Source organism: Chamaea fasciata, unplaced genomic scaffold, assembly GCF_029207755.1.
Source record: "Chamaea fasciata isolate MVZ Bird 193981 ecotype frontalis unplaced genomic scaffold, bChaFas1.0.hap1 SCAF_5, whole genome shotgun sequence".
Taxonomy (NCBI): Eukaryota; Metazoa; Chordata; class Aves; order Passeriformes; family Sylviidae; genus Chamaea; species Chamaea fasciata.
Window position 1 is genome coordinate 15021674 of NW_027094090.1, and position 21064 is coordinate 15042737.

Below are 21064 nucleotides of genomic sequence, written 5' to 3' on the forward strand. Positions count from 1 at the left end.
TAGGAGGGTATTTGCTTCAGCACTGTGATGGGTCCCACTGAGATTGGCCTCTGGATTGACTTCCAAGAAATAACTGGGATATTTCATAGTTTCATCCTGGCAGTCATCGATGCTTGTGGAGAAAGACATCTCTCTGGGCACCGTGGCTGCTCACAGTTTCTCACCTGCATGGTAGCCAGAGCTGCTGAGGTTCCATCTGTGCCAGAACACTTTGGATGCCTTGCTCTCCTGCTGAAGGAGGCAGATTTAGGGCTGAGCAGTGGTGTCTGGTATAACAGGACCATGTACCTTTCACATACTATAGCAGCAGCATCCCCATTTTCCAGGCTGGGGAGAGGATCTGCTCCCAAACTCTCTTCCGTGCATTTGAGAAATCTGCTTGACACCATCTAAGAGACAGGGAGAAGCATTGAACAGAGTAATACATGGAGATCGCTCTATGTGTATCAGCCAAATATAACAAATCCTAATGGGGTACATTCTCCAAATTCCCTCCTCTGGGGAAGCTCTTCACAAGGTAATTGAGCCTGCTAAATGTGGCTCTCACACCACCAGCATGAGGCCTGGGTTGGGGATGGTTTGAGATAACAGTCTCATGACTCTCTGGAGCAATCTTCAGTGATAAATCTCTCTTTTGCTGCAGCTGGGAAAGCCAAGTGATTTCAAGTATACCTGCTTAGTTATGCCGCCTCTGGTGACTCCTGGGTTCTTGCAGCCCTTGTCATACACTGAGCACTGGGTAACTTGAGTACTGGAGTGGGAAAAGCTTGCCATCTTCAAAGACCACATCCAGATCTCATGCCTATCTTCTCTACTACACTAAAACTGTGCATTTCATCCAGTGAATGCCAAAGGAAGAATAATTTCAGTATTACTTTTGCATCCTGTATGGGAAAACTCACGTGTATTATCATGTATGATTTGGAGTTTTAATGAGGATCAAGAGCATGTCAAGACAGCAAGTCTGGGATGCACAGACATTGAAAAGTTTAATTTATTGTAGACTGAGGAGAAGGAGATGAGATGCAGCAGATAGAGCCAGTTGCACTTTACTGCCTTGCTTCTTTGGTTTCACAGGGAATTCTCAATCCATAGAGTAAGCTAGATTATTTTTACCTGTTTTGAGAATGAGTTCCAGGTAGGCAACTCCTCTTTCCTTGTAAGTCCTTAATACTTGCAAACAAGTGGCCAAATGTTTTTGACATGGTTACAGACATAATAGTTGCATTAGTTATTTAGAAGGTGACTGTGGAAAAATACTGAGAGGAAATGGCTCTAGCAGCAACACTTTGAACATTTCAGCTGTTTCATTTCAGCTTCATGATTTCTATTTCTTTTTAAAAGCTATTAAAAATGGCCTTTTGTTCTTCAGCTTTTTTGTTCTTTCCTTGTCAGGTTTGCTCAGATTACAAGTCAAAACAAAGCTTTTTCTTCTGTTCTGTGGTGTAGATTTACCGTCAGGGAAAAATTTGCCTTCCTTTTGTTGTAAATGCTGTAATAGACAACAGGCAGATGGTAATAAACCTTGTTATTTTCCAATGTTTTGCTGGTGGTGCAAGAGCCACAGCTCTGTCTGCAGAGTCAGGGGTCACCCAGGAGTGGAAAGACTTCAGGTGAGACACTGCTGTGGTGGGTTTGGCCATCACCATGTATTTCAGGTTGACAGCTCTTTCTTGGCTCATTTGCTGAGGCTCATGGGTTGGTCCAGGCTTAATCTCATTGTCAGCTGAGAAGGACTTAGGAATTATCTTTTCTTCACCAGTGATATTAGACACTGAAAGAATATATTGCTGTGTTTGGCTGCCTTGAAGAGCAGTGTCTGTGTGGCAGTAGGAGCTCTTCCCAGCTCCTGGCTGCAGAGATGATCATGACTCTACCAACAGTGACTCCTGGAGGATATTTGCCAACACTCCAGCTGGAGCAGGGGGCCTTTTCTTGTTTTCTTTCCACCTGTATAACTGTGTGTCAGGAGTTCCGATGAAAGACATTACTGTTGTAGTAAAAATACTTAATGATCTGCATTAAACATAGGTCAGGGAAATTCTCATAGCAGTGCCTAAGGCAACCTCAACAGCTGAAGGCTGAAGTGTCCTGTATTTTTCAGAAAACAGATTAAAAATCCTTACACAAATAAGAAGTGCTCTATCACTCTTCCAAAGTACAGCCATGGCCTCCTGAAATCCTGACACCTGATAATGGTTTCAGCTCAGGGCCCGAGTTTTCTGAATGCTGCCAGTGAGTGCAGGTGTCTGCTGTTCTGCTTTCTGGTGCCTCCCACAAGGTGGATCCTTTGTCTTAAGAAAGAGTCCTTTACTGGAGCACATGAGAAATATCCATCAGCTGGACCTGCTATAAGTTCATGCAACTTCTCCTCCAAACCACCTTCCCTACCAGAGACACTGCCAAGAAACAGAGAGCAGAAAAGTGTTTGGGAGCAGATCCTTTCCCCAGTCTGGTGAAAGGCAATACTCACATGTGGGGGATGTGGCAGAATGTGGTACCAGATCTCACAACTCCACCTCCCTGATTCTCCAATACAAGCACGTCAAGCTCTCCAGGTGATGTCAACAAACAGATATCGTCTGAGCAGATGAGGCACAAACCCACTGCAATTCAGGGCTTTTATCTGCCTCTCTGCCCAAGGAGTTGGGTGACTCCTGGCTGAGCACCAAAGTTTGGTAGCACACAGGGAAGCAGGGTCACATATCTTTTAGCATCTGGACATGAAGATGGACCTTCAACAGCAGCTGCCTCATCCATTTGTGCCTACAACAGCCCTTGCTGTTGCTAAAATCCAACACAGCAGCTCTAGATTATCCCAGCCTGAAGCAGTGAACTTACTTGGGATACTCAGAGGTTAAATGCGAACAGAGCATTAGGGTGGTTGGAGACAAGAGCATAAACTCAAAACTAGCCCTACAAGTCTGTGAGGGAGATATCAACTACTTGGTCTTCCTTTTAGCATGGCCAACATGACAGTACTTTCCTGTGGACTTCCCTATGGTAATTGATCTTTCAGCTAGACAAAATAATTTCTAAAGTATGCAAACTTGAGCAGGGAAAAACAAAACAAAACAAAACAAGCCAGTAAAGGAGTATTCCCACATAGATTTAAAGACCAAAAAGAAATTCAAGCAATTCACCTCTCCAGAAGGGGACACCTCATCTTCAATTACACTGAGTATTCCATCATCCCGGTTTAGCTATTTTACTGATGAATTATTCTACTGAAAGTCTTTGTTTTCCTGCTAGCTTAAATTTATCCAGGATCAGCTTCCAGTCATTAGAGTCCCATTTTAATGTCATTGCACAAATTGATGGTACTTATCTTCTAGATTCTTGTACCTTAGGCCTCCCCCTGGATCTCAAAAACTTTAATGCCAAAACATAATTTGTTCTCATTAACAGCATCTTGGGAGTGCTGTGTGAAGGGACCAAGAAAGTTGGATGTTAGGCTTTAGCTAAGAAGAGGATGCAGCAGTAAGCACAAAGCAATAAGTGCTGGAAAGAAGATAAATCAGGTACCTCTATGAGCCTTGTCCCCCAAGAACAGGGTGATACAGTGAAAGAGCATAATGCGAGCCCTATCCAAATCAAAACTGATAATATGAAACAGGCCTTACAGGCTAGATGTTAAATCTTTGCAACTCACTGCAAAGTGCTGTCAAGGCTTTGCCTGCAGCCTGGACCCCACTGTCCCCCAGCATCTGCTTTGTTCGTCACCAAAGCACGCGGCCGTCCATGCAGGAGGAGGGAATGGTCCTTCAGGCCTGTGGTGGTCAAACCACCCCTACCCTTGAGCTGCACTATGATCTGAGTCAGGCCTTGGCCCTAATGAACACCACCTGCTTTTGCCAATATCTTTGCTGATGATTCTTTGAGCAACCTAAGACTGCTGTAACGTGGTCCCACTGACTGACAAGCATGGGCGGGTTTTTTTGTGAGGACTCCATTAACCTTAGACTTTTTTTTTCAGGCCAAAATTTTTGGTCCTGGATCTTGCCAGGTGTTGCACTAAATGATCTATTCCTGTGCTACCTTTGTGCCACCAGTCAACCGTGAATACAACTTTCATGTTTGTGGTTAGCCATGGACAGAAAGGCTTTTCCTTCCCCTTTTAAGCCTGGCTTTAAATTGCTGATTGAATCTGCTTTGATCTCTTTCTGGGATCCCAAAGTAAGTTGTCCTTATGAGTGTAACGGGCCGGGAAGCACAGACCACTTGTCAGTAAAACAACTAACTGTTAATGTGAAGCTGTTAACTAAAGACCTTAGATCACACACCACAGATTTTGCTCCCTCTCAGCTTTCAGACCCATCATGTAAAACTGGTCTTACCAGCAGTCCCACATCCAGGGATAAAAGAACTCAGGGCTGATGGAGATCCACCGAAACTAATGTCCTTCTGGGCAAAGAAGAAAGCCAACAAACAGTGGAAGAAAATCAAATATAGGAGAGTGCTTGTATGATAGGATATTCTGCTGTATTGGGTTCCGGCCTATCTTTTTAAAGAGAAATTGTTGGCTGGGATATTTGCAGCATGAACAGTTTTACAAGATCATTAATACCAGCCTGAGTATTCATTTGGCTCAAACCTCCAGGGAAAGGGAGCTGCTGGGAAAGCTCCAAACATCAGGACTGGGACAGACTGTGGAGAGAACGGGGACTGCCTTATCTCTTACATGAGTGGCCTCAGTTTACAGGGCAGTCAACAGGTTTTCTCAACCCTGCACACCTCCAAAGATCAATTCCTTTGGCAAAGAAATTTGCATGTCTGTGTGCACGGTGGAAATCAATGACTGCTAATAACAGCATCAAGGGGCCACTTCTGGACTCTACAGCAGCAGACAGGCTGCAAATTAGCGCCAAAATCTGTCTTGGTTTAGGAAGACAGGTATCTGCTAGGTAAAATTACAATCAGAGGCTCTTTGGCAAAGATTTGGGAAATAGGAATAGCAGTTCTTTACTAGTATGTAATACAAAGCAAACAAACACAAAAAAAACTCCCCCCCCACCAAACAACTACAGCATTAATGACAAACAACAACAGTATCAAGAACCTTGAGGGCTTTGTTTCACAAAACCCAGAGCAGTTTGGTTTCGGTGTCCCTGCAGGATTCTCAGAGCACCAAGCTGGAACAGTGGAAAAGTCCCGGGCTGGTAGCTGGGATGGCAGGGTGTCTCGGCAGGCAGGGGCAGGATGTCCCGGCAGCGCAGGGAGTGCAGGGTCACGCTGCAGCAAGAGGAGCAGCGCCGAAGCAGCTCGACGGCGAGGCAGAAAAAACGGCGGCTGAGATCTTCGAGGAGCGGCTGACACGCGTCTCTCGAACGCCGGAAGCAGAAAAGCACGCAGCTGCCTCAAGCTGTGTCTTTTACCTGCGTTATCTCTCTTTTCCACCTTTTGTCCATCTCTTTGTTTCAGCCAAGCACTCTCAAGTATCTAACACCCGGTCCCCTTGGCAACTCGTGGGGAAAAAATTCCCCAGAGAAAGAAGGAACAAACCCAACTCCCAACATTATATTAGCACAACTGTGCCAAAATTATCATTTACAAGGCCTTCAGATATTGACAGGTTTTTATCTTGTCTCATTTCATCCAAGTCTATTTGCTGTATCAAGAGGGCATAGTTCATTTTTGATCAATTTTGTTTGTTCTTTCCCAAAGAAGCTTGTCTTGTAAGTCATATAATATTTCTGAAGACAGGAAAAAATACACGTAGAGGCAGGAGGTGTTGGAACTGAAGCCAGCTATGAAGGAATCAAATGATTCATCTGCCTTAATGTTAGAAGTCTGTGGTGCAAATATCTATTGATGAGCTCATCACCCTGAGCTCCCTTTCTTGTGAAGAGTGAGAAATGGGCTCTTACGGGGTGTGACTAAGCTGGACTATTTCCGGCAGCTTCATTAGAATGAAGTGAGCTTTCACAGAGGTTGTGCCGGTTTCTCTCTGGTGACTATAAAGGAAGGCCAGCTCAGATGTGGCCATTTACACACACAGACTGTGGTTGCCCTCTGACACCTCTGGGTCTTTCATCCCTGTTGAGACAGACTATCATTCTCTTTCATCTCCAATTCTAGTTTAAAAATAGTGACTCTTAAACCAACCATCCCAATAATGTCAGAGGATTGAATCTTTTCTGCAGATGCATGAAAATGTGATCTAAGCTGCAGGATGAAGGGCCCAGGGCAAAGTGAGATGCTGTGTTTCCTTAAAATGCTGGATCTTTCCATCGTGCAGCTCACTGGGCTCTACTTCTGCCTGCAGGCAGCAATATTATAGAATCAAAGAACCATTGATGGGAAAAGACCTTTAAGATCATCAAGTCAAACTGTTAACCCAGTCCTGCCAAATCCAGCACTAAACCATGTCCTTAAGCGCCACATCTACGTGTCTTTTAAATGTCTCTGTGTATTGTGACTGCACTAATTCCCTGGGCAGCTGTTGTGATGCACTCCTACAAACGAGTGGGTGTTTCCATTTTAGGAAGGGGGTTTCAGTTTCACCCCTGACTTTTAAGGGAAAAGCACCAGAAACTTCTGTGTTTCCTTCACTATAATTGGCTCAGTGCCAGGACAAAGGCACCTGTTGGTCTCTGTAACTGTTCCTCAGAAATGCAGCTATTTTCTTTTGGGCAGTTTACCAAAAGCCCTCCTAAAACACTAAGTACTTAAGGAGGAGCACAGAGGTGCTTGGTGCTTTTTGGGGTGTCTTAGCAAGGTGTAGAGGGGCTTCCCTACATCTGTGCACAGCTGTTCCTTTTGTTTTGCATTATTTGTTATTTTCTCTTTAATTAAAACTTTTTGCTTTTCAAAACACACCCGATGAGCTGTCTCACAAATTGTTATTAAGCTGTTTCTGAGAAGCTGCTGGTCAACCCTCAGAGCATGATGAACCCTCATGGAGGTGATAACATACTGTCCCCATGCAGAATTTCATCAGGCAGCCTGTTCCAGTGCTTGATAATCTTCCAGTGAAAAAATCTTTCCTAATATCCAATCTGAACCTCCCTGGGCACAGCTGGAGACCATTTTCTCTGATCCTGTACTTGTTACCTGGGAGAAGACACCAACACCCACCTGGCTACACCTTCTTTCAGGCAGTTGTAGTGAACAGCAAGGTCTTCCCTGATGCTCCTTTTCTCCAGGCTGAGCACCCCCAGCTCCCTCAGCTGCTCTGCACAGGACTTGTGCTCCAGACCCTTCACCAGCTCCATTGCCCTTCTCTGGACATACTCCAGCACCTCAATGTCTGTCTTGTAGTGATGGGCTGAAAATGTATCTCAGGAGTCCTAGTCTTTCTGGCCACATTTTTGCTGATACAAGCAGCATTGTGGAAAGCTGGAGGTAGTAAACCCTGAAAACAAAGTCAAACCTTTTAAAATAGTTTGACTAAAAACTTCTGCCTCTCTCAGCTATTCAAATGCCATTCCCTTCGTATTATCAAGATATTTGGTCTCCAGTCTTGCAGAAAAAATAATTGTATGATCTCATTGTATATGCACACAACAAAAATGCCTTGTGAAAATCAGTTAGAAATTCCCAAAGCACGATGAAAAGCTAAAAACATTGAAGAAAACAAGAAGTGCTATACCCTTGATGTGTGACATTAAGAAAAAGATGCTAATTTGGTAATGAAGCAGAGGCACTTTTTTCCCTTTTATCTTTAAAGTTGTCCTAAACTGATTTAGTTGTGCTTAATCAATTGAAATTGAGAGTGGTCAAAAATCTAAGCAAGAAAATTTGCTGTGTTGAAGATCTTAATAGGAGATAATTGTTTAACAGGAGGCAGCACTTTGCAATATTCCTCCCATATATTTTCTTTTAGTCCTCACTGCTTCAACGCATCTAGAACATTTACATTTTATCTTACTTTCTTTGTTTTCCTCATGCAAATTTATTCTTTCACACAATTTCTGCACACCTGTACTTCTCTATTTTGTTATGCTTTGGTGTCATTTTTCAGCACCCAAAAGCTCTACTTTTTGATTAGTACATTTCTGGAGAAAATATAGTGTCTTTCTCTGCAGACAAGCCCCAGGGCTTTGGAATGGCTTGGGGATATTCACATTTATTGGGCAGGAGAATTTTACTCCTTTTTCTTCCATATCAACTGAACAAAACCACTGATCTCCAGCCTTGATCATGTAAGCACAGAACTCATGTCATTACAAAACACAAAGCCCCAAATCTGCTGAGAAGATTGTATAGTTTAACTCCAACACATCTGTAAGAAAGGTATGTATGAAAATGTTAATGGATGTAAAAGCTCTGGCAGGCAATTTGACACACTTCCATAAAAAAACAGCAGCGTTACTACATAAGCATCAGAGAAGATAAGATACTTTGCCATGGTTACAAATACAAGGACAATAAATATGTCTGATCCTTTTCCAAGAAAACAGGAGAAAAATAACTGGCAAGGTGCCCTCTTCTGAAACCAATTTCAATATATAAAGGAGCCTGGGAAAAGGATTCTGACTAATACACTGTCAGGCAGGGAGAAGGAACAACCATTTCTGAATGTAAAAAGCGTTGAAAGTGTAACCAGAAATAAAATAAAAGTTCCTTTTGAGTGAGACCAACCCAATAAAACTGATAATTCCCAGTGATTTCAAATCTGCATTTTGTATCACTGAGCAAACTCACTTGACACCATGCAAGAGCAGCTTCACTGCTGATGTGATCCAGGAATTGTAACTTTGGCCACATAATTTTCTTCTGCCTGGGAGCTGGAGATTCAGCTGGAGGCAGTGCAGGCATTGTGGGGAGGTCATTTCTTCTCCTGAGGAGGAGCCAGCAGGCATTTTCCTCTGAAGAGTCTGGACTCAATTCTGGTAAAGAGATGTTTATAACAAGGTTATGTTTAGAAGCAGATAATTTCCTTCACAGTTTCTCTTGGTAGGCGCAGAGGAGATTGCTGTAACTGTGTTGTGTTAAGCTGACACTCTAACCAGTATAGAGCTACTTGCAGGTAGCTGTCATATCTATAGATAAACCCTGACTCACTGCTGTTTTCAGTCATCCACACTCAGGTTAAGTCAAAAGGACAGGCCAAGAGTCCCTCTCTCCCTGTGTGCTCCCTGATTCCTTGTGTGTGATAGGCTGTAATCATCCTCAGGGCCTTCAGTCTTGTCTGCTCCAGCACATTAGGGAGAGTTTAATACCCTGACCCCTGAGAAAATAACAGGACACCCTTTCCAGTCCTCTCAACTCACCTGTTTGTGGCATGGCCAGACCTGACCCTCAGTGTTCCATTCAGGTAAATGTGGTAGTCACTGTCACAGGCTGGTGTTTCTGGGTCTCTGAAGATTCAGGGGAACAATGCAACATTTTTCAGAGTATTCCATGTTTGTCTTGCAGACAAAAAGATCTAGAAACATCATTTGTCTTATGCAAAAGGTGGGGAAGAAATTTCCCATGCCACTTATGGCAGCAGGGTGCCTGACACCCATGTTTATAATGGGCAAAAAGGCTTTTAATCCTCCAATTCCCCAGTTGAGCAACATGGGCCAGGCACAGCTCTTTTAGGACCTCTTGTTAAATTAGTTGCAATGGTTAAAGTGATGAAAAGTAGCATCTCTGATCGGGATAGCTCATAACAACCTCCAGGTCCGAGCATCTGAGCAGCTGCATCTTTCCAACAGCCAGTGGTGCTGTACTGTCCTGAGCTACCTCCAGCCCCTCGACACTGGTGTCAGGTGTGTCAGCAACAGCTCCAGCTGGCAGAGCCACGTCTGCTCTTACACAAGCAGGGTGCATGGAGCAGTTGCACAAGCACTGGCTCTCCCTCAGTTTGCTGCAAGCTGATGGGCAGCAGGGATGCAGGTACCAGCACTGAGGGTGCAGTGTCTGAGCATCATCAAGAGCCATCCTTACAGAGGGATTAAAAGAAAATAGATTAGATTATGTTTCCCAGGTTTTCAGTGCAAAAGCAGGAAGGGGATATGTTTCCAAGAAGTCCTGTTACCTGTTTTTATTTTAACTCAACTGGAATATTTCCATCAGAGGTACTGGGGAGCCCTTCTCCAACAGCACAGGACAGTTTACAGAATCCAGAATCCTAATTCAGCCGCTGAGTGCCATAGATATTAATCTAGTCATATGTAAAAAGGTGGGATGAAACTTCTGTTGTTGTTGTTGTTTTAATACATCTCCCATTGAAAATCTGCAGCTTGTGCAGCAAAACTGGGGTGAGGTTCATCATCTGACACAAAGGCAAATGCCAGGATTGTTTTTTACTAAGTGCCAGGTACCATTGTAGGAGGGAATGTGAACCTCAGTTGCTCATGGGCACTCATTTGCAGTTGTAAATAGTGCAGTGTTTGGAAGCAGTTCAGAGTACGGCTGCTATCAGACACCCTCAATATTGGCTGTTCAGTGCCAGAGACGCAGTGATTGTGTGAGTGTTTGGAGCAGCAAGGGTGAGAAATTCTGGGAGCTCAGCCTCTGCACAATTCCTCTACAAGTAAAAACTCACCTACAGGTGATTGCTCTACTTTCCTGTTACCCATCGATCTTAAATGTCTCACATATTTGACCCCATTTACATAGGCATCTATCCCAGGAATAATTCCCTTATAGTGAGTGCAGGATTGTGTGTTCTGAGGTCAAAAGCAGCAAGATAGCAATTACAGAGATAATTGTTTTTAATGCAGTTTTCACCTACAGAGTCCCATTAAAATGTTCTTTGCAGAAGAACAGAAAGGAACAATGTTTTAATATTAGGTTTACAAGAAACACTATTTCTCCTTTATTATATCTAAGTTCCTTGACAGCAACCACGAATTAATCTTCACATTGTGCAGCCTGATTTTTTTTTTTTGATTTTTTTTTTTTTTTTTTTTTTGGAGCAGGCTTTGCTCAATGCATCTGAATACTGAAACTTGAGAAACACTGACAGTGTTTATGGTAATTAAAATCAGTTGAAGGACACTGTTCAGTACTCTCCAGATGGGATTAAAATTCCTCGTGTGTCTCTTAACAATCAACTAGAAAGGAAAGGCCAGAGTGTTAAGACCTGCTAGAGCAGGATGCATTTTTCCTCCATCATTTTATCGATGGCGTTTGACAATCCCCTCCATTAATTCCTATATGTCCTGCAACACCTTTTGTCTCAGTGTCACCTATGTCCACATTGAACTGGTTATATTTTAATTCTTTAGTGTCACCAGGAACAGCACTGGTCAGGTCACCTGCAATCATGATCCTGCTCATTCCCACACTAGAGAGGGGAAGCAACTCCTTCCGTGCCTGCCAGGGGAATCCCCCCTTCACTACCCATGGATGCACATGCTGTGGCAGGGAAATGGCCCTGGCCCCTTCAAAGTCACTCCCACATCAGCTGTTGAAGAAATCAAAGAGCTGCCACTATCTCTTGTGGATATCTTGATAATACCCACTCTGCAGGGCAGGAGAGGTGCCTGGAGCAGCTTGTCACAGGCTCATCACCAGAGAAGCACCCTTCCCACATTCCCTAGGGACAGGCTGGGCCATTCTGGATCAGGGTGGGATGTTGGTCTGACCCATTCCCACTGTCCTTTCCCAGGCGACGGCTGCACATCCCCACAGCCTACTGACCTAGAGGGTAACATCTCTTTCTGCCTGTTATTCCTAAAGACCCTGTCTCCTTCCATTCCAACAGTGCAGTCCCAGGAGCCATCCCATGACATCTGCGAGGTGCCAAGAAGATCACAGCCCAAAGCCATCAATACACACTATTAGTGTAAGGCAAATCTACAGTGGCTATTTCTTGTATACGTGATATATCTGAAGCACTTAAAAAATAGGATTTTTTTTCAATACCTCTTCTGAGATTCAGAAATAAGCCAAATTATGTGCATTTACCAGAGCCTCCTTTTGCCTCTTCTTAGCGAGAGATACAATTTTCTTTTATGGAATTTCTTGGGTTTTCATTTCTACTCTGAAATTTTACATGGATTTCTGCAAGTATCCTTGGAGAGGATTCAGCTTTCAAATTCCATGAAGCTCCAACAATTTGAAAATATTTTATGTATTGCTGTACTTTCTAACATCTTTCATGTTTCTGTTCTTTTAATCTGAGTTTGAACCATTTCCCCTCTGTTAGAGTAGCTGTTTAATCACTACCAAAGCATCTTGTAACAACTGACTCAAAAGAGGCATTCTTTGTCTCTTTCTTGTCATTAGCTTTCCTTCTGCAGTGAGTAGTGAACCAATGTGTCATCTGATATTTCTCTTTCCAATGCCTCCTCACATTGTGGGGATTGCTATTCTTAATTTCTTTTTCTCTTGAATTTTTCTGCCTTCCAGCACATGCTGTTCTTTGATAACCATCTTTGCTCACTTGACCTCATGCCCATTTTTCTGTACTTCTTTCTTGCATGAGTTTACTGAAGAGCTGAAGTTGTCCAAACTGGTCTCCTGCTGCAATTTCCAGTGTGACTGCATGCTGGTAGAATTGTATCTTAACATCATTTTGTACAAGAAACTGACAGTTCTTCTGAACTATTTACTTTTGGATTGTTTTTTCTACAAACCATTATTTATTATCTCTCTTTGGTTGCTGAAATCTGTTCCTTGAAGCCAATTGACTTAATTCTGTTTGGTTTGGTTCTCCCACATTCTTTGTCTAAGAGCTGTTACACTTAATAATCTGTCCCTGAGCAGTTAATATTGGCCTATCAGTTGCACACTCATGATGCTTAAAGAGCTCTAGGAAGGAAGAAACAACATAATCAGAGCTTCCATGAAAATGGCAATATTAATTTGATTTGTGAAAAGGAAACCTAAAAGATTTCAAAAGGACCCGAACTATTAACTGACCTCCCATATCTACCTTGGCTCTTTATGGTACTTTATGATGCACATTCTCTTGACATTTGACTGACACAGTAGGAGATAAATTAAAACTTCACCTACCTGAACAAGAGATACATTCATGACCTTATTGGTCACAACTGCAGCTTTACTTTCCACTGACACCCAGGGGGAAAAAAAACCCAGTTATCTCTACATAACCTCCAAGAGTGCTGCCTTCCCATAGTTAAAGCAGAGCAGCTTTAACGGTCAAACCCAAATGTTTGTATTCAAAGCAGAGGAGCAAAATCCCTCTGTGGAGTAACTCCTGCCTCCATCTTGGAAGTGGCACAAACTCCTGGCTGCTGGGGGAGGACATGCCAAGCCTAGCTGCCTGGTACATCAGCCATGGTAAGGCTGCACTCCCTTCATCAGGACAGGGAGAGAGAGGCTGCCCGGAGAGGTTCTGGAAGCCTGCTCTGCCTGGAGATCCTCAGGATTCAGGTAGACATGAGAGTTGCCATGCCTGACTATGTTTGGACCCACTTTTTCTCAAGGATGGGCTGGATGCCTCCATAAAGACTTTCCAACCACCATGCCTGTAAAACTTCTAAACCAGTTTCCCATCTCCCTGAGCCATCACAAGGCTGGGATTAAAGCAGAGAGATGGGCTAGAGTCTGCCTAACTCCAGAAACACCAGCAGCTAGCTGCTAGTGATGAGTTTGCCACTGTGCAAAATCTGTGTATGGCTGTGGTTCTTCTTTCTCCTCCTTGCACAGCCCTGCTTGTTAAAAACTTTCTTTGAAATTTATTGTTTGCTGATTACATGTGATTTTGTGGCTGAGGTTTACAGAGCTCAAGTCAGCAGTACGTTTTGAGAAGCTGCCTTGGAAATGGGACATGGTCCAGGCTGCCACAGATTAGGACTTAGCAGAAGGTGACATATGCAGGTAAGGTGGTCCCAGAAGGTGCAGGATTGTACCCAGTCACTGAGACGCATCTTTGGGAGGTCACATACAGGTAAGGCCAAGGCAATCTCTGGACTCCTCCCTTCTGGTGCAGGGCACAGGACATACATCCCTGCCAGGCTGTGTCCCCCAGAGTCACTGAAAGTAAGGTAAAGCCGGGTCCTTCTCCTTCCCTTGTCTTTATAGTCACCATCCAAAGATATTTCTCAGCTACTGCAGATGATTGGAGCCAGTCCTTTCCCAATTAAACCAATTCCCATTTCAAATGGCATTACAAAAATACTGAGACAGAAATGCTGCTGGGAAGAGCTATGCCATTAACTGACCGAATATTAAAAGGCATCAAAGTACCGCAGATAAAGTTATTTCAAAGGCTAATTACTATACCAGTCCTTCTGGCTTTAATTCTAGACTTGAAATATTGCTGTGCTAAGAAAATAGGACTCATAGTACATGAGACACATGGGGGAAGATTCAATTTGTAACGATAATTTGAAAAATTTTTAATAGGGTTTCACTGGCATTATGAAGATTGGCAGTTTAATAATTTGTGCAAATTAAGAAGTAAATCTCAGGCCCCACATCGAAAGCCTTCCTAAAACATCTGGAACACAGTGAAAGATAAGCCAAGTATCTGGAAAATTCCTGATTCTCTTTTCAGACCTACTGTAACTACAGCACTGTGGCTCTCACTGCAAGAGTTGAGTGCCTGAAGCTAACAGGAGAGGGATTTTAGACTTAAACTCTCCAAAACCTTCCTACCAAAGCACTCAATATTCTGTCATCTTTGCAGTGGACATTTTAGGATGGTGTTGGAAGAAACTGCTTGTGTGCTGAGCCAATAACCTTGCAGAAGATGGGAAGTAATTCTCTATAAGGACATCCTCAACAGAAGAGCAGCAGATATTATCACATCAACCACCTGAACTTGCAAAAGCAGTGCCTTGAAAAGCCTTTAGTTTGAGGAGACACTTTAAAAATCACATGTGAGAAATAAGCTCTGCCTGGTCAGTATTTCCTGTCCTGTACAAGAGTCCTGTGTGCCACAGAGCCCAGGCTGGTGCTGTGGTCTGCTCATGGGGTGCTCTTATCCTCAAGTGGGATCCATCTCCACCTGCAGATACAAGGATGGAGGGAGATTTCTCTCCCATTTAGCCAACTCAGGACACCTGGCTGCTGCCTCACTAGAGGTGTGGGTGCCAGCTTTGCCCTGGAAAGCCACTCTCTTGGGTTAGGCAGCTGTGGACAGTGGCACCCTAGAGATCATCAGTGACAGGAATAGCATATGCATGTTCTTAGGCACTGGCAGTCACTCCATTCTGCTATTCTCTTATCTCAACCTACTCATCTGTTCATGGACTAGTAAGAGGCAGCATGGGAGTTCAAGCCTGTTTTGTACCATACTTACCAATAAAGGCGCATAGTAGCTTTGTTTTATCTGTACTGCATTAAAAGATGCCAATGAAAAATGCAGTCTGGATCTACCACAGCTGCAGGAGAAGTATATGGAATGTCTTTGCTGCTGGAAAAGGATAATATTTTGTCAGCGTGCCGGCTTTGGCTGGGGTAGAGTTAATTTTCTTCATAGTCGCTGGTGTGGGGCTGTGTTGTGCATTTGTGCTGGAAACAGTGCTGACAATTCAAGGATGTTTTAGTCACTGCTGAGCTTACACACAGTCAAAGCCTTTTCTGCCCATCACCCCACCCCACCAGCAATGAGGCTGGGGGTGCTCAGGGGGTTGGGAGGGGACACAGCCAGGACAGGTCACTCCAGCTGGCCCTGAGGATTTTCCAGACCATGTGCCATCGTGCTCAGCATAGAGAGCTTGGGGAGGAAGAAAGAAAAGACAGAGGCTGTCAGAATGAGGTTGTTAGTCTTCCCAAGTCATTGTTATACATGATGGAGCCCTGCTTTCCTGGGGAAGGCAGAACACCTGCCTGCCCATGGGAAGGGATGAATTAAATCTTTGTTTTGCTCTGCTTGTGTGCACAGCTTTTCTTTTACCTATTAAACAGTCCTTATCTCAACCCACAAATTTTCTTGCTTTTACCCTTCTGATTTTCTCCTCCATCCCACCATGTTGGAGTGAGTGAGTGGCTTTGTGGGGCTGAGCTATTGGCTGGGGTTAAACCATGACACAAAACAGGCATTTAATGAAATTCCCTAACTCCATGTACTTTGTCAAGATATGGGAAAGTAATATTGTCAGAGGGAGACTGTAGCTCAGCTGGTGATATGATACAGGCTTTTAGGAAAGAAAGGGAAATAAAGATATAATTATTTAAGTTAACACAATAAGTTTGATAAGAAGGAATGCTACATGCTGCTCAACTGTTAGCAAAGGGTTTGGTAAATTTGCTGAGGGGGAGGTTTCATGTCTGTATTCTGCCATTTTCAAAAAGTGACTGTAACAAAATTACAGCCTTGTTATAATGCATCCACGACCTTTCCGTTCTGGCTTTCCAAACTACACAACATGAGAGACACCTAGCTTAATTTATGCAAAATGCCCTATGTGAAGCTGTATTTTGGTACACAGAAGTTAGAAAATAACCTTACCAAAGAAATCATATTTTCTGATTAGCTTTTTGGATTCTGTTGCCGCTAATTAAGAGTCTGTTCCTTGCAGCTGGAAGACAAAGAATGCCTGAAAACCTGTTCCATTTTTGAGAAGCAGGAGGAAGAAATGCATCTGGCTGAGCTGGGGTTTGCCAGGGTTGCTTATGCTCAGTACACATTTCCAGCCCATCAGTTCTGAGATCAAATTAGAAGCTTTGTGTCTGTGGCCAGGAATAGTTCAGCAGTGGGTGCGTGACAGGCCACCACCTCCTACAGATGCCCAAACACATCCCTTGTGCTGCGGAATGGATAGAAAGCCCACAGGTACGCCACAGCAGGGACGTGGCACTCACACCAAAGCCTCTGCAAAAGATGGGACCGTGATTTCATTTGTTAGCCTAATCAGATAGCAAAATAAAACCAGAGAATCAGCATAATTAATTCAAATCTATGTCTGGCAAACAGGTTCTCTGTATGAGCCATCTTTTAAGTCAGCATAAATTGAAGGTTAAGCTGGCCTGCCCTGTTGTAATCAAAGCAACCCATGGGCGGCTTAATTTTAATTACAGCTCCTGGGGACCATTTAGGTGCTACTCTGGATGCTGCCTAGGCTTCATAAAGATGATTATTAAAGTTGTCAGTCACAGATCATGGAAGTTCATAAGCGCAGAAAGAATTGATTGATACCATCTTGTCCCTATCCAGAGCATAAGGAGGATTAAAAAAAAATAAAAATTTAAAGAGCCATCTTGGATCTGTAAAGCATTTTAGAGTTCTGCCTAAAAGTTGCTACATAAATGCAAGTGATTATTCGTGATTTGGCTGAATGAAGAGGAAGAATGCTTGAAAATGAGGCACTAAAAATATTGCCTTTCAGATGTGGAGGTTGAAGGATGAGAATAAGCTTCATTTCCTAGCCTTGCCCCAGTATCTGGGCTCAGGGACAGCAAGGGGCCTTCTGTAAAGCTGCAGGGTCTACCCTAAGGGTGTGAGGAATGCTCCCCTCCTCACAGCCTAAGCTTTGTGCTGGATCACTTATAAACCTAAAAAGAAGTTGAATATCTCTCATGAGCTAATTGGTGAAGTTCTCCCTGCTGTCACTGGGAAAGATGAGAGAGCAGCTCAGCCATCTGTTATTGCCGGTTCAGCCACCTCTGTGTGGGGCAGCTGGCCCCCAGGCAGGATGAAGGAGGGACCTAGGCAATCAGAATAAGATGCCTAAACTGTAGTTATCTAAACTTGCCAAGATGAGCCTTGCCCTATATCCCCAGCTACCTGAAAGCCAACGCAGAAATCCACTGCTGCGGGTGGGAATGGGTCTGGCCCCACAGCAGTGGGGCAAAGGAACCATCCCACCCTTCCCCGTCCCCATGCCCAGCCCTGTGTAGTTGTAAGGATACTTTTTTTTCCTCAGACCCCTCAGATCCTGTTCAAACAAAACCCCAAGGCTGCTGTACTGTTGCTAGAGGGAAACATTTTCATAGGAGCAAGGGTTGTGAAGCACAACAGTAGGCTGCAGGACCTGCCCTTCTGTGCAATCTAAAATCAATTATTAATGGCAATAGGAATCTGATAATGTACATGTTATGCAATATATATTAAGAGCTGTACACATATGAGATGGATAATGGATAATGTTTGTGATTCTTTAAAAAGGCAATTGCTGTCACTTTTGTTTGACATTCCTGTGCACAGCCCTCCATAGGGAGGAGGCTGTTTACTCTCTGTGCTTCAAGGAAAGGAGAGGAACATTTTCCTCATACTTTCTGCTCACTGGGTTTCCTCACAAATTTCAGACACTCAATAATTTCAGGTTAATAGGAAGTGATAACTCAGAGCCCAAGCCATTCCTCTTGCAAATGCTAATGTTCCTCTATAAATAAAACATGCATTGTAAAAAAACAACTCCTTCGTGATGGGGGGTAGCAGCCAGCCTGCTCTTAAATGTTCAAAGTTGGAATTTGGTGCACTGTGAAACACTTTGGGGTGATGGGCATGAGCAGCGTACCACATGCCAGCCCTCCCTGTGCCAGGGAAGGGAGAGGGCTCAGCTGCCCCATACCTCTGTTCCATCAGAGACAGATTCCATCTTTCCTCATTGGCTTTCTGGGTGTTCATGGTATCTGGAAGCTCTTTAACCATAGTGGGTGAAGTAGGGTGGCTGAGGAGCTGCTTCTGGCCAGGATTCAGTCAGGTTTTTGCAGAGTCACCCAGACTCTGAGCCCAGACCCAGAGGAGCAGTTCATGGCACTTACCAAAGATCCCAAGCCCCTGCCCGGGCAGGAGGTATCACTGCTGCAGTTGTTCACCACAACCCTGCAGCCCTGCAGATGCTGGCTGGCTCCAACCCTTAGGGGCACAGTTCTGTGCCCCAGCCAGTGCTACCCTCTGCCTGGCTGCCAAGGTGGGCAGAGGAGGCAGAGGGAGATACCAAAAGCTCTTTTCTGCCATATTCCTATGGTCTTATTTTGGTGCCTTGTCTGTGGTTGGATGTCTTAGTGGAGAGGGAAGGTGCTGGCAGTGGGATGTTACCATCAGAAGAGAGGGATTGGGGTTTTCAGACACAACTTTCTGAACCCTGAACAGCAAATTAATTCAGACATCCAGCCACCAACATGCAAAGTGGTTCATGGTTGGTGCTGTAACTTTTCAGGTTGCCTTTAAATGATTTACCGAAAGGAAGAAAATGTAGGTAGCAAAATGTAAGGCACATGATAAATTGATGAGAACTAGTTCTGAGAAAGAGCAAAGTGATAAATGTTTAAATAATACATGAGTATTACTAAATGAAGCTTTCTTCAGATTAAACCACAAAACAGAAATTTGCATTACTGCCTTTTCCCCACTGGCCACAGAAATGCTGGAGATGCAATAAGCAGTTTCAACTCCAAAACCAGACCCTGGCTCACATGTACTGTTATTGAGGAGAAAATAGCACCCAAGACCTTTAACTGCTTAGGGCATTACTCACCCTTTTATAGGTGGTGTAGGTATTGCTGCTGGTATGGAGAGGCTAAGAGCTGGCTTCATTACACTGCATGTGGGCATTCTCCCATTAATAAAATATTTGGAGTAATTCTGACACATGACTTCACAGAGAACAAAGGAAAGTTATTTTTGTTGAGTATTGAAACAGCCCCTGGGAGAAGTTTTCCCTCAGGAGGTTGCAGAGAATGCACAGCATTGAAGAGGTGTGTTGTGGAGGTTTCCCACTCCAGAGGTTTTCTTGTCCCAAGGCTTTCCCTCATTGGCTTCATGAAATTGCTCACACAGAAGAATGGTTGCTAGTCAGAGGGATGGAGCAGGACATGGAAAACTTCCCAGTGAACCAGCAGTCAAGCATCCAAAGGGAAATTATTGTCTTCATGGAAGACTGCTTTTCTCCCTGCTTGTCTTATTGCTTTATGGAAACATCTGTCAGGCAATAATCTTTGATTTTCATGTTTTCACCGTTGCAAAAGGAAATAAGAGCTTTATGACACTGAGACCTAGTCTCTACTCTCATAATCTTTTTTGTTTGATGTTCGTGCTGCTTGGGGCAGGGATTGCCTTTCCATTGCATCTGCAGAGTGCTTTCCCCAGCAGAGACGTGTTCTGTGCCTCCACTGCTAGAAGCCAGCATAGTGAAATTATAACAATTATAATTGATAACAATAATAAAATGTCATTTCGTCCGCTCCATTACTTGCTCTGTAGGTTCACCATTAACCTGAAACTGAGCAAGATAACAGCCAGAGACAAGGTGAGCCAAATAGGGTGGACATCTCACTACTGTCATGCTGCCACTGCAAGTAGTGATTGAGGAAGTTTATTTTAGGAGTTCCACCACACCCTTTGTGGGACACTATTAAGATTTCACTCTGAAAAGAAAATCATCACCTGTTGCCTCAATGACTAGCAAAAGGGACCTCAATACAAAGACCCATTACTTAGATTTACAAAATTTAATAATATATGAATGAATTCTTAGTCTTTTATGTGCATTAGTTGAGGTGGGATACATTCAAAGACCTTGATTCCACAATCATTAGGGCAATACCTCTGTGATACAAGCATGACACATGGGCCAAGTTCTAAAGCAATTGATGTTGCTTGCCTGGTCATGTTGTGGAAATGATTCCCTTTGTGCCTCAGCTCCTCCTTTCCTGCTGGTGCCCCTGCAGTGCTGTCAGTCCTCCTCAGAAAGTCACAGGAGACCATCAGAGAACCAACAATAAAGCAAATGTGAGCACAGTGGCTCAGGGATGAATGTCTGGAGGAACTGTAGCCTGGTACATCTAAATTAAGAAACGCTCTCTGACATTGGAGGCTGACTCATTCGCATGGTGCTGAAGCTGCCTCCATCCCAAATCCACACCTGGGGATACATGTCCTGTGGTGATTTCATCACCTCTTGCTGAGGTCTGGAGGGATGGGCCAGGTGACCACTGCTGTCAGAAAGCCCCAGGCAGAAGCAGGGAGTTGCAGGCAGTGTTGGAGCCAGGAGCTACCCCAGGTCTAGGTGGATGCTCTGCTGAGACACCTGCCAGGACAATCCCAAACTGAGTTTTATAGCAGGGACTACACAGGTCAGACTCTGCCATGGGGCACTTTGATTTGTCACCTGCACAATTTGCTCTACAAGTCGAAGAAGGAGGGCAACACTGAGCCCTTACTTCTTCCACAGACTTTGGAGCATGCACATTCTGCATCAGTTTCTGCGCTCTACCCTGGCAGAGACATGCTACTGAGACAGGCACAGCGACTTCCCCAGCACAGAGA